This window comes from Cervus elaphus, chromosome 21, assembly GCF_910594005.1.
Source record: "Cervus elaphus chromosome 21, mCerEla1.1, whole genome shotgun sequence".
Lineage (NCBI taxonomy): Eukaryota > Metazoa > Chordata > Mammalia > Artiodactyla > Cervidae > Cervus > Cervus elaphus.
This window is the reverse complement of record NC_057835.1, coordinates 58,195,059-58,209,972: the sequence shown is the minus strand read 5'-3', so window position 1 is coordinate 58,209,972 and position 14,914 is coordinate 58,195,059. Positions and strand designations below refer to the sequence as shown.

Below are 14,914 nucleotides of genomic sequence, written 5' to 3'. Positions count from 1 at the left end.
CATACTTAAATATGAATGTGGTCAGACTTCTGGTCAGCACAACATGCTGAAAAGACAAGTATCTCCTTTCCTTTTGCTCTAATCATACAGAAATGCTAAACAGAATGACCTTTGCCATTTAAAAAAAAAACAAAAAGGTTAAAACACAACCAAACTTAGCAACAAAGAGGAAACCCAGAGGCAGACTTGAGGCTGAAAACTCAAACTAAATGGCTGGAGATGCTGAAGCAGACAGAGGCAGATCTCATGGCAGGGTCCCGAGTCCAGACCAAGCAAACATGCATGGCAAATCACAATGCTGTAAGCATGAAATTAACAGTATTGTGAGTCAACTATACTTCAATATAAATAAATAAAGAAGTATGCATGTAACGAGTTAACATTTGTTCTGTGTAGACTGGAGTCATGAAGGCTGTTTGTCAACGAAACAAGTATTAGAAGCCCCAGTTCCAACTGGCCAGAGAAAATGTTTCCAACCCTGGATTAGGGGGCATACAGGAGGAGAGAAAAATATAGCCCATGAGAAATAACTACACCAAATCTACGAGACGTCCAAGTGTGGGATCAAAGTTCAGATCATCAATGTAGTATGGGGTTTCTAAGTCAAGAGATTAGATCCAGGAAAATCCACAAAGGAAAAAAAAAAAAAAGTATGAAATGACAAATGACCCTACAGAAATTTTCTACAACCCTGACACGTGGGACTTTCAAGGAAAACCACCTTAATATCAAAATGAACAAATCACATGTGCAAGCAAACCCCAGGAGAAACAATCAGTCTGAGTAAGAGATTTTATACCTAAAGAATAAAAAAGAACAATATGAAAATAATCTTAAAGTGAGTATCTTTAGAGTGTTGGAAGGGATGGAATGACGAAATCACGCAGGAAGAAACAGTATCATAAAATATGCAAATGAGAAAGAAATTAAAACTCTAAACATGAAAAAAATTTTATGGACAAGTTGAATGGTAGACTGGGAGAGGGACTTAGCTAAAAAATAGGTTTAAAGAACTGTACCACAAAAAGTAAGAAACATGTAAGAAAAAAATAGCATCTGAAATACATAAACCTCATGAAGTTCACTACAGTTAGTGACAAAAAGGGTAATTAAAAGAAAAAAAACATTGTTTCTAGTCCTGGTATAAAATTCAAAAATGATACAACCTAAAATCCCAGTATAATTTCTAAAATATAAAAAATTCATGTAACTTTTAGTTATCCTTATACCAAGCAAGGTCATAAATACAGCAAGATATATAAGGCCACACTGACTTCATCCTACTGAGTTAACCCACAAAAATCTTAAGAAGGAATAGAAAATCCATCAATTATTGAAACTTTTCACGTTGAGACTACAATCCTATTAGCCCTACAAAAATCTTTATTGAATAAGAAGTAAACAGTATTCAGATTAGCAGAAATACAATGAAGTACACTGTATACCACACCTGTCCTTTACTTAAAATGATTCAGTATCCAATATATTTACTGCTACCTGGAGCAGTTCTTCCTAGGTTTCAGTTCCACAAACACTCTCTTCCCACTTCTCCTGGGTTCCCTGATTATTCTTACAGTCTCTCCTCCAGAGAGATCCCACAAAGAAGAGTTTAACCTAACATTTCCCAGAGAAGGATCCAAAAAAGAACTAAGGTACTCAGGATCAGAAACCAAGGCCAAGATAACCATTTGAATTGGCCATTGAGGTCTTCTTCTTACCACCTATTCTAGGACTTTGTTCTATCAACTGTTCAGCTGCTTTAATCTACATAGTGAATCTATTTTATGGACTTTTTCTTGCTTGCAAGCCTATCTATGCTTCCCAACTAATTTCTTATTTACCACTTATTTTCTTTAAACTGCAACTGTGGAGCAAAAAAGAATCAAATGGAAAATCACCTCCTAGAATTCCTAATAAAATCATAACAAACTTTCCAGATACCGCTTTATATATGTACACTTATACAACATTTATAATATATAACTGGGATTTTTCATAGCTGTGATCAGACTTTACATGAAGTATGATAACTTGTTCAAATTTCATCAGGTTGTGAGCATCCTCTCCTACCAATGAACCAGACCAATATCACTCATGTTTCTTGGGAGTGTCAGTTTTATCTGTAGCCTCTACCTACCAACCAGAGAAGGCGATGGCACCCCACTCCAGTATTCTTGCCTGGAAAACCCCATAGATGGAGGAGCCTGGTAGGCTGCAGTCCATGGGGTCGTGAAGATTCGGACACGACTGAGAGACTTCACTTTCACTTTTCACTTTCATGCATTGGAGAAGGAAATGGCAACCCATTCCAGTGTTCTTGCCTGGAGAATCCCAGGGATGGCGGAGCCTGGTGGGCTGCTGTCTATGGGATCACACAGAGTAGGACACGACTGAAGCGACTTAGCAGCAGCAGCAGCTACCTGCCAACACCATCCATTTAATTATGCCCAACATTGTTTTTATGAAGACCACAACCAGTTTTTAGAGCCTCAATTCAAGACCTCAATCTCAGTCTCTGGTCCTCCCAACTCCTGTGGCTGGGTCATTAATAAAAGTTTTCTTCCTCTTCTAGCTCCCATGATAATGTCTTCTGAAGATGTAATCTGAACCCTTATTCTTGTGATTTCCACTAACCTTCTTATAGGCCCTTCTAGCTTAGACACCCTAACCACCCCACCCCCTGCCCCGCCTATCTTTCTCTACTCTCTCCATTCTACTATAGGGTCAGTTTTTCTGCTTTTATTATCATCATAAGGTTTCTATTATGCCTTACTCTCATGAAATAATTACGATTTATAAAGCGTTTTCACCTAGCTGACTGGAAATAAAAAGTGAAAGTGAATGTATTAGTTGCTCAGTCGTGTCTGACTCTTTGACACCCCATGGACTGTAGCCCGCCAGTCTCTTCTATCCATGGAATTCTCCAGGCAAGAATACTGGAGTGGGTAGCCTTTCCCTTCTTCAGGGAATATTCCCAATCCAGGGATCAAACCCAGGTCTCCTGTATTGCAGATGGATTCTTTACCATCTGAGCCATCAGTGAAGCCCCTGGAAATAAGCCTAGACTATTTACAATTTTTCCAGATGCCTCTGAAGAGGTTTTATTCTAAGATTTTGTTATTATTGTTCAGAGCAGGGTGTAAGGAATGAGTATATAAGTTTAAAAAACTGGGACACAGACTAACTTCCATGTAAGGAGGAGGTAAAGACAGAGTAGGGTGGGCAGGGTGTAGAACACAAGTGAGGGGAGCAGAATCAGAAAGACTAGGCAGCTCCATGATGGATGAAATGGCTTGGCAGAGGAAGTGGTGACTGGGGAGAACCCAACTCATTTTAATTTTCAGGGCTGTCTAAGAACATAACCCACCTTAAGCAGAAAGACCTTTATGGCATGATATTTGGAGATGTAATTTATGACTCTCATGACTCTTGTGGGGAAAGAAAAAAAAAAAGCCTTTAAGTAGGAACAACCAGGAGACCAAGGCAAAGATAGGAGCCGCTGGCTGGAGCTCAGCAAAAGGCAGCCCCACACTGCAGAGCCCTCTGCAGTAGTTCACCGCTGCCTTTTGCTCTGCAGCTTAACTACAAATATGAAAAGGTAATATCAAGGTTATCCAAATCCCAAACTTAGCTTCATAAGGAAAAAGAGAACTTGGAAGATTTACATATGTAGCAAAATAGTTCAAGGAGAAGGTTCTCTGGACCACAGTCATCACAAAGTAAAAGTGAAGCTATACTTAAGTTCAAAAGTTAAACCCAGAGCTATCACTATAAATCACACTCCATAGTAAAAAGGATGGAGAAAAGAGAATTACAGAGCTAAGAGAATCATTATAAATTAAAGGCTTTTTGTTTTGCTTTGTTTTTATGTATCAGAAGTCAACTTTCATCTTGACCACAAAGATTTCAGAGTCAACAAAGTGTACTCCACACTTTTTAAAAGGTATTCTTAAAATCAGTAAATGCTTTGCTTTATTTACTTGAACTTTAACTGACAATGAAAATGAAGTAGGGAATACTTACCTGAGTCCATATCTTAGATATCTTTATAACCCTACATAAGAGGAACCCTCTTAAAACAAAAGTGATGTGAGCCACACCCAGCCTTAAGTGCTCTCTCTTCCCTTGCCCCAACCTTCAGCAGCACTCCTCAAAGCTGAAAGATAAGAACGCATGTAATTTTTGCAGTTTGAAGCTTCATGGCCCAAACCTCAAACAAATTTTTTGGTTTAATTAACCACTGTCCAGTGTCAACTATCCTGGTCTCCTCTATGTTATAAATCAGCAGCTAAATTCAACAAGAACTTCTTCATCCATCATATGGTGACTATACCAACCTCTGGGCTTCCCTAGTAGCTCAGATGGTAAGGCATCTGCCTGCAATGCAGGAGGCCTGGGTTCAGTCCCTGGGTCTGTAAGACCCCCTGGAGGAGGATGTGGCAACCCACTCCAGTGCTCTTGCCTGGAGAATTCCATGGACAGAGGAGCCTGGCAGGCTATAGTCCATGGGGTCGCAAAGAGTCAGACGTGACTGAGCGACTAAGACACACACACCAGTCTCTATATATCTAAAGCCAGGCAAAAATTAGACCTTTAAACATGACTAGAGTAATTTATTTTGTCAGGATCTTAATAAGTCAAATGGCTCAGCCTATTTCTATGAGATTTAATTCAAGTGTGCAGGTGAATAAACAGATCTTAATTCCCAGCTTTGAAGACCATGTTTATTTGCTCTCCCCATAAGCTTCAACTTTTCCAACCCTGAAGCCTGCTGAGATCCAGGGCCTCATCATTCCAACCAAAACACTTTTCTAAATCTAGACCCACCCAAAATTCCAAGGATGAAATATATCACATAAAACATTAAAACTCCTCTAAAAGGTGTTAGACAGTGGTATTAACACAAATCCACACATATCTCCTTGACAGGAAAAGGAATATATGGGTACAGAAAACAAAAATCATGATGCAGAAACCAGGTAACAATTCCTTATATCACTAATAAGCTGTTTTTTTCTCCTTGTGTACTTAAGTAAAACTCTTTACTCTAAATTCTAATCACCTGATTTGTATTCCTCTTAAATTGCAAAGTTTGGTTTTTTATGAACCCTGATATTTTAAGTTTGATCCTTTGTTAATCAAACCCAGTTATGCACATTTTATCCCATAGAACATTTTATGTAGGTGCTGAATGCCCATCTGTTTCTAATATACTCCTAATACTCCTTAAAAGTGTTCCCCTGTTTCTGTTGTAAGCCCTGCCAAACAAGAAGAAATCTAAATTCTTGCTAGCTGAAGGCATCCATTTCTGACAAAGGGTACAGATTTCTAATTCTGAAAATAATGAGACTGAACAATGGGCTGTTAGCATCTTAGCCTCATTTAATATTTTCAGGTTAAATAATGTTACAAGTTCAACAGCTTTTCCAAAAAAATGAACATTTATTATTAACTTCATTGATCCATCCTATCACAAAATTGCTAATGATTATCTCCACCCAATTCCAAGTTCAAGATACCTATTTGGAAACAAAAACCCTATCTCTGGCACCAGTAATAGAGAACTTGCCTGTCAGATCCTATACAAATCAAGTTGGGCATAGACCCTTCCACTAGAACTTGGCATCACCGAGATAAAAAATCCTGTAATCATGTATACTACCAAGCTCAAACTTGACTAAGCCATCAAGATCATGAATGAACAAGCCATGCAAAATTTGACCAAAATGAGAAATACCTATCTTTCAGAGTACTTTATTTTACATTAAATTTTAAATGTTGATAAAAATGAAATATGTAATCTGATCTTTGATGAAAAGACAACAGATTTTAACATGCTAGATATTCACCATTATAATCATGCCTTAGAAAACAGATGTTAAAATGAACAATTTTAATAAAGCTCTGACAGAAGTTTCTAAATGTCTGCTAAAGTTTTAGAGGAGCTAAAATAACATGAATTTAGTCTAGAAAAAAAAAAATGAGAAGGGCAAATTTGTGCCAACAATTCAAAAGTTTCATAATCTGTAGAATTGAAACACACATTCTCAGAATCATTTTTTATCTTTTGTTATGAGTCCTTCAATAGATAACAATATTTTTAGGAAAAATGCTTATGAAACTTTTAACTTCTACAATAAGTATTAGCTTTGAGAAACCCATATCCATTGGATGTCTGAAAATGTTATTAGTTGATAATTAATAATATCATTGTTCATCCACCTAAAACATGTCAATTAGGAATGAAAGCCTGGATATATCCCTAACTTCAGATGTATTCCATAGGAAAACAATACTTCTAAAATTTTGAAATATTTGAATTCCAAAATATTGAAATCATCTCTGAAAGTGATGACTTCCCTAAGGACTTCCCTGGTGGCTCAGGCAGTAAAGTGTCTGCCTACAATGCAGGAGACCCGGCTTCAATGCCTGGGTCAGGAAGATCTCCTGGAAAAGGAAATGGCAACCCATACCAGTACTCTTGCCTGAAAAATCCCACGGACAGAGAAACTTGGTAGGCTACAGTTCATGGGGTCGCAAAGAGTCGGACACAACTGAGCGACTTCACTTTCACTTTATACTTTCACTTTCTGAAAGTGAAAGTCACTCAGTCATGTCCGACTCTTCACGATCTCATGGACTGTAGCCTGCCAGGCTCCTTTGTCCATGGAATTCTCCAGGCCAGAACACTGGAGTGGGTAGCCATTCCTTTCTCCAGGGGATCTTCCCAACCCAGGTCTCCCACATTGCAGGCGGATTCTTTACCATCTGAGCCACCCAGAGAAGCCCAAGAATACTGGAAGGGATAGTGGGATCCCCTATCCCTTCTTTAGGGGATCTTCCTGATCCAGGAATTGAACCAAGATCTCCTACATTGCAGGCAGAGTCTTTACCAACTTAGATACCAGGTAATATTCCTAATGACATCAGGGTTAAAGGAATTTAATTAGATGATTTTTCTGCTCCTACCAAAGTATGTATCTTACTGTACAGAAACTCAAATCTACTAGAAGATTTTAAAATATGGAGGGAGAAAGTTAAGTAGAGTTACAGATTTATTTTAACACATGAAGTGCTAATATCATCACAAAAAATGAGGAAAAGGACCACAACTGTAAGCTCCTAATTCCTTTCGAGTGCTAGCACCACACGAGTCATAATCCTCATAGATTGGCACCTCAGAAATACATTTACAACCACGATTAGCCACGGCTGTTGCGTGGTTAAGCAGATGGGATATTTTTTAAAAAACACATCACAAGGAAGCAGAAAGCTTGTATGAGGCATGTGTCATGCATGCTCCAAGTCTGAATTAACTAAGATGTCCCAGGGAAGCCCAAAATACTCAAGAGGGTAGGTCTAAGAAAGATGATAAACTAAGATATGGTTGCAAAATAAATGCGGATGAAATCTTACATCAGTTTGTTTGAGGGCACAATGGACCTATTCAGAACACAATAAACACATTCTCCTTCTAATTTAACAAATCATCATTAATATTCAAGGCAGTCTGCCAAAACTGGAGGAAATGGAAAGATTGTATCAAAGCAGTCACTGCAATCATCAGGGAAAATTACTTTGGTTCAACACATTTTACCTTGAGACAAAGCAGTATCCTTTCAACATAGTTCACCCCAAATGTAAGCAGCTGAAGCAGATGCAGGTTACACATCTGTTGATGTAAGCCACAGATTTCCCAAAAGAGCTTCTGAATGCACATGTTACATTGCAATGCAAGGTACCTAAATGTTTGTTTGTTTTTTTTTTTAATCAGCACTCATCAGGTCCTGATCCTGAGAGTTTGACACCATTGAGTTCTAGAAGCTCAAGGAAGGTTGAAATGAGCATTCTGATGTGCCAGTTCTATGCACTCATCAACTAACCATCAAGTAGAACGTAAGAATTTGAATGAATTAAATGAGACCCAGAAACATTTTTCCAAAAACAGTCATTAACACCCAACATCAAGTAAAAATACCCAAGCAAAGAAGAAAGTAGCTATGTATAGATGTTAATGAAAAATTAAAATCATGAGCCCTCAAGTAAGCATATACAATTCTGCAAAGAATGAAGTATTTCTCATGATGAACACTCACTGTCGAAGTCAAGTCCTTTAAGAATTATTCCTCTTCCCCTCACTCCCACCACAAACTTTGACACAAAAATCTTAATGCATATTCCCAGGCTAAATATTAACTCTGACAGGTAACGGGGAAAAATGTAAAATTAAGGATCTGAACATGCTCATCCCAAAACTAAACTATTAACACAGGCAAAGGCATTAGCTCTTCAGTTTCTACAACGGCTAAGGCAATTAACATTCATTAGTTGATGAAGTCAGAGAACAATATAAGCTGATTTGAGATTGCTCATTTGCCCAAAGTTATATGATGTTTTGAAACAAAGGAAGACATATCTTACATTGTATAAAATAAGCCACCAGCTTGAATCTGGGACAGAGAAAAAAATTTACTCCATCAAACTGTTCTAATGCCAGAAGATACATAAGTTTAAAGTTAGAATGTGTGGGATCCTCTGAGTCATGCCTAGAAACTGCTGTGTAGTATAGATTACTCACGTCAAGGGTTGGCTGGGACTTTCTCAACATACTTAAAAGATCCTGTGGAAATGTTAACAGAATGTTGGTGCTAATGGTAACTCAAACATGAGCAGATCTAAATATATACATTTATGAAGATTGTGAAACCACCACTTTCACATGAGTCCAAGTTTATACAAGGAGATAATCCAATTATTTAAATAGAAAAAAACAAACTGCTCATAAACAGAGCTGGGCTTTTATTCCATAAAGTACTTAAATACTTCTTACACTAACAGTATTTCAAAATAAGTTCTGCATACTTCCTAAGTACACTAAGCTAAGTGCCATAGTGTCAGACTTACCCAACTGCCTATAGGAAAAAACCCCCCATGGATCCAAAGATTAAATTGGTTTTTTAAAAGGGGAAACAGGGTATGATGGAATTCTCATTGTGTACAAATTAATCAACTGTCTCTCATGTACCACGTGCTTCCTAGAATAGAAACTGACTCCTGCTTATTTCAATATTTTAATTTTAAGACAATAAATGGAAAGTCAACTGGATAACTTATTTGGTGTCATAAGCACAGCCCTCAAGAACCACCAGTGTCATAACTAACCAGATTAAAGAATCCATGTGTTTTAGATGTGGATTATACCACTGTGTTTTAAAATTGAGAATGAATACTGTTAGCTACACTGTCCTACAGAAAGCTCTCTTCAAATGAAGATAATAAAAAAAAAAAATTTAAATTGTCTTAATGAAAAACACACTAGCAAGCCCTTAGGGCTGACAAACATGATTGTGTAACAAGTATTCAGGAATACACTATGATGCAAAAATAAAAAGTAAAAGCTTTATTACACTCAATCTAGGTCACTGTGGGTGAAATATCACATAGACTTAATGAAAATTAGAAAGATTCACTATTAAATCTTCAGACCTACACAGGATTTAGTTCTCAGTAATTTTTAAATAAATCACCTGCATTTAATATTTACCAAAGTTCATTTTAACATGCTTTGTCAGTTTGCTAAGTTTATAGCAATCAATACCTTAGTTTGAAATCTAGCTACTTAATCGTTCTTGTTCTAAGAAGTTATGTGTATTCAGAACAAGAAGAAATGAAAACGAGGAAAATCAATATGGGAGGAGAAGAAAATGAACACAGAAGAACACGCTATGTGACAAATTGCAGGCTATATGCTTTCATCATTTTTGAAAGTAGTGCTTATTACTCATAATTTCTGTTTATCAAAAGTGAATAAACAGATCAGAGAGTTTAAGAAACCTTTCCAAAACCATACACTTTGTTAGTGACAAATTTAAATCCAGCTCTGACCTCTGATTTCAAAAGCCAGGCTTTTAATTTCCTCATTAAAAGATATATGTACAGCACCTAGGGAAAAAATGCATTGTACCAAGATTAAAACTGTGAGAACTTTCTTTCAAATTAGGCTGTACCCTTGTAATTTGCTCACTGCCCCGTGCTCTGTTTTTAGCTACAAGGAAATAATCAAGCATCCTTTTAATGATTAGTCACTAAGAGTACTAAGCTAATTCTTTCCTAACATAACTAGGACTATACTAAGTCCCATAAATCAACAAAATTAGGATGTCATCCCCAAGAACACTTCAGAGTCAAACTGCTGATATAGCAAGCAGGATAATAGGGGAAACTGAGTTACAGGTTTCTTCTGGCAGAAGTTAAAGAGAAATCCTCAAAATTATAAATGGAAAGTCTTTTAACGGTTTGGGCATACAGCAAAAGGCCAGCACTTTTAAAACTGGAATCTCCAATTGACAAGTTCAAAAAAACATCACCCCCAAACCATGCAATTTCCTGCAAATGGGCCACTCTCCTCACTGTCTTTGAAGACAAATCCTGCCCTGGACAAGGAGCCTTTGATGTAACACAGCAAGTGTACCTATGTAATTAGAAGCTCTGTATGCCATCCAAATGAGCGAAACTAGACTTTAAAGATGCACTGCAGTGAAGAGGTATGGACCAACAGACTGATACAGAGTTCAAGAGCCGTTTGCCTCTGCTCCCCAACCATAGTTCTCCTTCACTCCTCCAAGCCTAAGAAGCTGAAAGCGAATTGCACATGCACTGCTGGAAAACTGTAAATCGTAGTTGGTCACTCCCAGAAAGTGGCAAAACTATATGTGTGCATGCTTACAGACATGTGCTCACTCAGTCGTGTCCAATTCCTCGAGACCCCAGAGACTGTAGCCCACCAGGCTCCTCTGTGCATGGAATTTTCCAGGCAAAAATACTGGAGTGGGCTGCCCTTTCCTTCTCCAGGGTATCTTCCTGACCCAGGGATCGAACCTGTGTCTCTGACATCTCCTTCATTGACAGGCAGATTCTTTACCACTAGCGCCACCTGGGAAGCCCATTTGCAGATATAGCTTTGTATATAGAGACCTACAGTTATGCCTGTATATATAAATATATTCATATACTGTTTTCTGAACCATTTGAGTACAAGTTGTAGATGTCACACACTGAAATTACACTCTACACTGAAATTTCAGTGTTCAGTATAGATTTCTAAAACAAGGTATTGTCTTATAATATCTTCCATATTGATATAATCCAATACTATGTTCTAACCACAGTCCATATTAGGTTATCCCAATACTGTTCCTTTTATCTATTCTTTTCCTAGACTAGAATCCCCTCCAAGATTATGCATTGCAATAGGCTGTCATGTCTATTGGTCTCCCTTATTCTGGAACAGTTCCTCTTTTGTGAGCTTGATATTTTCGAAGAGAACAGGTCAGTTATTTACAGGATATCCATTTGAGTGACTGATCTCATATTTGGGGGATAATGTATGAACTGATGTTATGGCCTTTTCTGTGCAGATCAAGAAGCACTTGATGAATTTGCTTGCAATATTGGTGATACTAATTTTGATCCCTTGGCTAAAGTTGTGTCTGCCAGGTTTCTATATTATAAGGTCACTATTTTTCCCTCTGTAACAGGGGCCCAAACCCCAGGGCTGATACTGGCTCTGGACCTGTTAGGAACTGGGCCACATAGGAGGTGAGCAGCAGGGGATCGAAGCTTCATGTGCAGCTCCCTGATGGTAAAGAATCTGCCTGTAATACAGGAGACCGGGGTTCAGTCCCGGGGTTGGATCAGAAACTTCCCCTGGAGAAGGAAATGACAACCCATTCTAGTATTCTTGTCTGGAGAATTCCACGCAGAGGAGTCTGGCAGGCTACAGTCCATGGGGTTACAAAGAGTAGGACACGACTGAGCAGGCTAAGAGCTTCACTTTCACTTTATCGCTCGCATTGCCTGAACCATCACTCATGTTACTGCATCATCCCCCTCCACACTGCTGGGATTACTGCCTGAACCATCCCACCTCCCCCCACTGGAAGAACTGTCTTCCACGAAACCGGTCCCTAGTGCCAAAAAGGTTGGGAACTGCTGCTCTAGAAGACATATTTTTTGAGGAGATATAGTGAGACTAAGTACCCATCCTGTTCTTCAAACTTCCACACTAGTTTTAGTATTCCTTGATGAGGAGCCATGAAATTAAAAGATGCTTACTCTTTGGAAGGAAAGTTATGACCAACCTAGACAGCATATTACAAAGCAGAGTCATTACTTTGCCAACAAAGGTCTGTGTAGTCAAGGCTATGGTTTTTCCAGTAGCATTGTATGCATGTGAGAGTTGAACTGTGAAGAAAGCTGAGCACCAAAGAATTGATACTTTTGAACTGTGGTGTTGGAGAAGACTCTTGAGAGTCCCTTGGACTGCAAGGAGATCTAACCAGTCCATCCTAAAGGAAATAAGTCCTGAATATTCATTGGAAGGACTGATGTTGAAGTTGAATGTCCAATACCTTGGCCACCTGATGCGAAGAGCTGACTCAACAGCTCTGATGCTAAGACCCTGTTGCTGGGAAAGACTGAAGGTGGGAGGAGAAGGGGACGACAGAGGATGAGATGGTTGGATGGCATCACCAACTCAATGGACATGAGTTTGGGTAAACTCCGGGAGTTGGTGATGGACAGGGAGGCCTGGCGTGCTGCAGTCCATGGGGTCCCAAAGAGTCAGACACAACTGAGTGACTGAACTGAACTAACTTGATGTGCGTGCCTGTGCAGTCACTAAGTCATGTCCAGCTCTTTGCGACCCCATCACTGTAGCCCACCAGGCTCCTCTGTCCATGGAATTCTCCAGGCAAGAATACTGGAGTGGGTTGCCATCTCCTCCTCCAGGGGATCTTCCTGACCCAGGGACTGAACTCATGTCTCATGCATTGCAGGTGGATTCTTTGCCACTGAGCCACCTGTGTAGCCCAATGATTCTTGCCTTAATCAACTATTCTTTGGATGACTATCAAAGGCGATTCTCTAACTCCATCTTAATGATGGAGTTTATCAGGGGGCATTCTAGTGTTGGAATGAGCTTTCCCTTCTCCCTCATTTGTTGGTCTCTTGTTTGTTTATATCTGTAGGGAATACAGATTTTGTTCATTGTACTATCATCTGTTATGTTTGTGCTCAACTTATCCTAGACTTGTTTACTGAGAGCCCTTTAAGGTGTTGTTGTTCATTCACTAAGGTGCTGTGGATTTTACGTTGTATTTTCTGTGCACGCTGCCAAGTGCTTAGGGATAGAGAAGAAGGAGATTTATCCTGGAGAGCTAAGACACAGGTGGTAAGATGACCTGGGTCTTGAAGACAGACCAGGAGTTTGCCAGATGGAGAAGAATATCCAAAGGAGAGAAAGAGGACGTGTGCAGGTGTCAGCACACGGTTGGAGGAGGCTGAACTCTTTGTCCTTGTATGGCAGACAAACCTCGGCCTGTCAGCAGAAACAGCAAAAGGAGACACTCAATACTTAACTTGAACACAAGGAAGCAGTTGCTGAGAATTATAATGTTACCATGGGGTTTATAAGTATAGAATATATAGAAACTGCAACAGTAGAAGTAAAACCCAAGACTTTAAGAATGGATTTCTTTTTTAAGTTTGGAAGGATACAGGTTTGGCTTTGCAGCCAACATTTCTAAGTTAGAAAAGGAATTAAGAGGATATTTTCAAAATAAGACTCTACTTACATAATCTCAATGAGGAAAAAAATGAATGATATGATATTCTACAGAATTCAATAAGGTTTCATAGGAAGTCCTCTGACAAATTTAAACATTTAAGCAACATGTGCAAAAGGATATATTCATGAGAAAAACAGAAAAGTCACAAAGAAATGTGAAGAAGGCTAAAGTTTCCTAAGGTTTATGGGAAACATTTTTTAAGAGCAAAATTAACAAGATGACATTGTTAAGCTCAACTTTTAAGATATAACATAATAGTAGATGAAAGAGACAGAAAACTTATTTTCTGCTTCCATTTTATATTTATTAAAAATAAAGACATGAAAAGAGAAAATTATCACAGATTAATAAAAAATAGTGAATATGGGATAGGCAAGGAGATCCTAGTAAATATATCTTTTTTTAATAATAAGAAATTGATTCCTGAAAAAAAATGGAGGGCTTTCAAGATGGGACATGAATAAGTGTCTCATTTTCAATAAGTTGGGAAAACTGAATTTCAAGAACACCAGATTCTAGAAGATGCTTTAGGACACTAGCATTGTAAGCACTTATAGTTTAAAATAATTAATATAAACACCTATCTGGGTATTTACAAGTCACTAAGAACAAGTTATTTCAAAATTAGCCTAATTATTTAAATACATCATAATATCCCTTGCTTTCTCTCCTTACTATGTATCTATGTCTCTTTCTATATACACACAGATCTACAGATAGATACAGAAATAATACACTCATATTTGGTAAATTATTTACAAGTAAGTTGCAGACACCATAATACTTCACATGCAATTATCCTGCACATACTTTCAGAGAATAAGAACATTGTCTTACATATTCACAATATCATTGTCAGACCTCAGAAATTTAGCACGGACAAAACATTATTATTAATACACTGTCTACATTCCATACTTGTCAGCCATCCCCAACGTTCTGTTTTTCCATCTATCCAGAAACTAAGAACTGTGGACTGCATTTGGTTTGTTTCTTTAGTCCTTTTAATTTGGAACACCTTCCCCACTATTTTTTGTCTTTCTTGACATTGAGATTTTTAGAGTCCAGGCCAGTTGTCTTATAGAATATCCTTTAATCTGCATTTGAATGACTATGGCCATATAATTTGGGCTTCCTTGATGGCTCAGAGGGTAAAGAATCTGCCTGCAATGCAGGAGACACAGGAAATGTGGGTTCAATCCCTGGGCCTGGAAGATCCCCTGGAGGCAACCCACTCCAGTATTCTTGCCTGGAAAATTCCATGGACAGAGGAGCCCAGAAGGCTA

At 38.4% G+C, this 14,914-nt stretch overlaps 1 protein-coding gene across 2 annotated transcripts in view; it reads right to left on the bottom strand.

The window, feature by feature from the left end:
- Positions 1-14,914, bottom strand: part of RSPO2 (R-spondin 2) — a 162,051-nt gene that overhangs the window by 81,383 nt on the left and 65,754 nt on the right. The window lies entirely within an intron of this gene.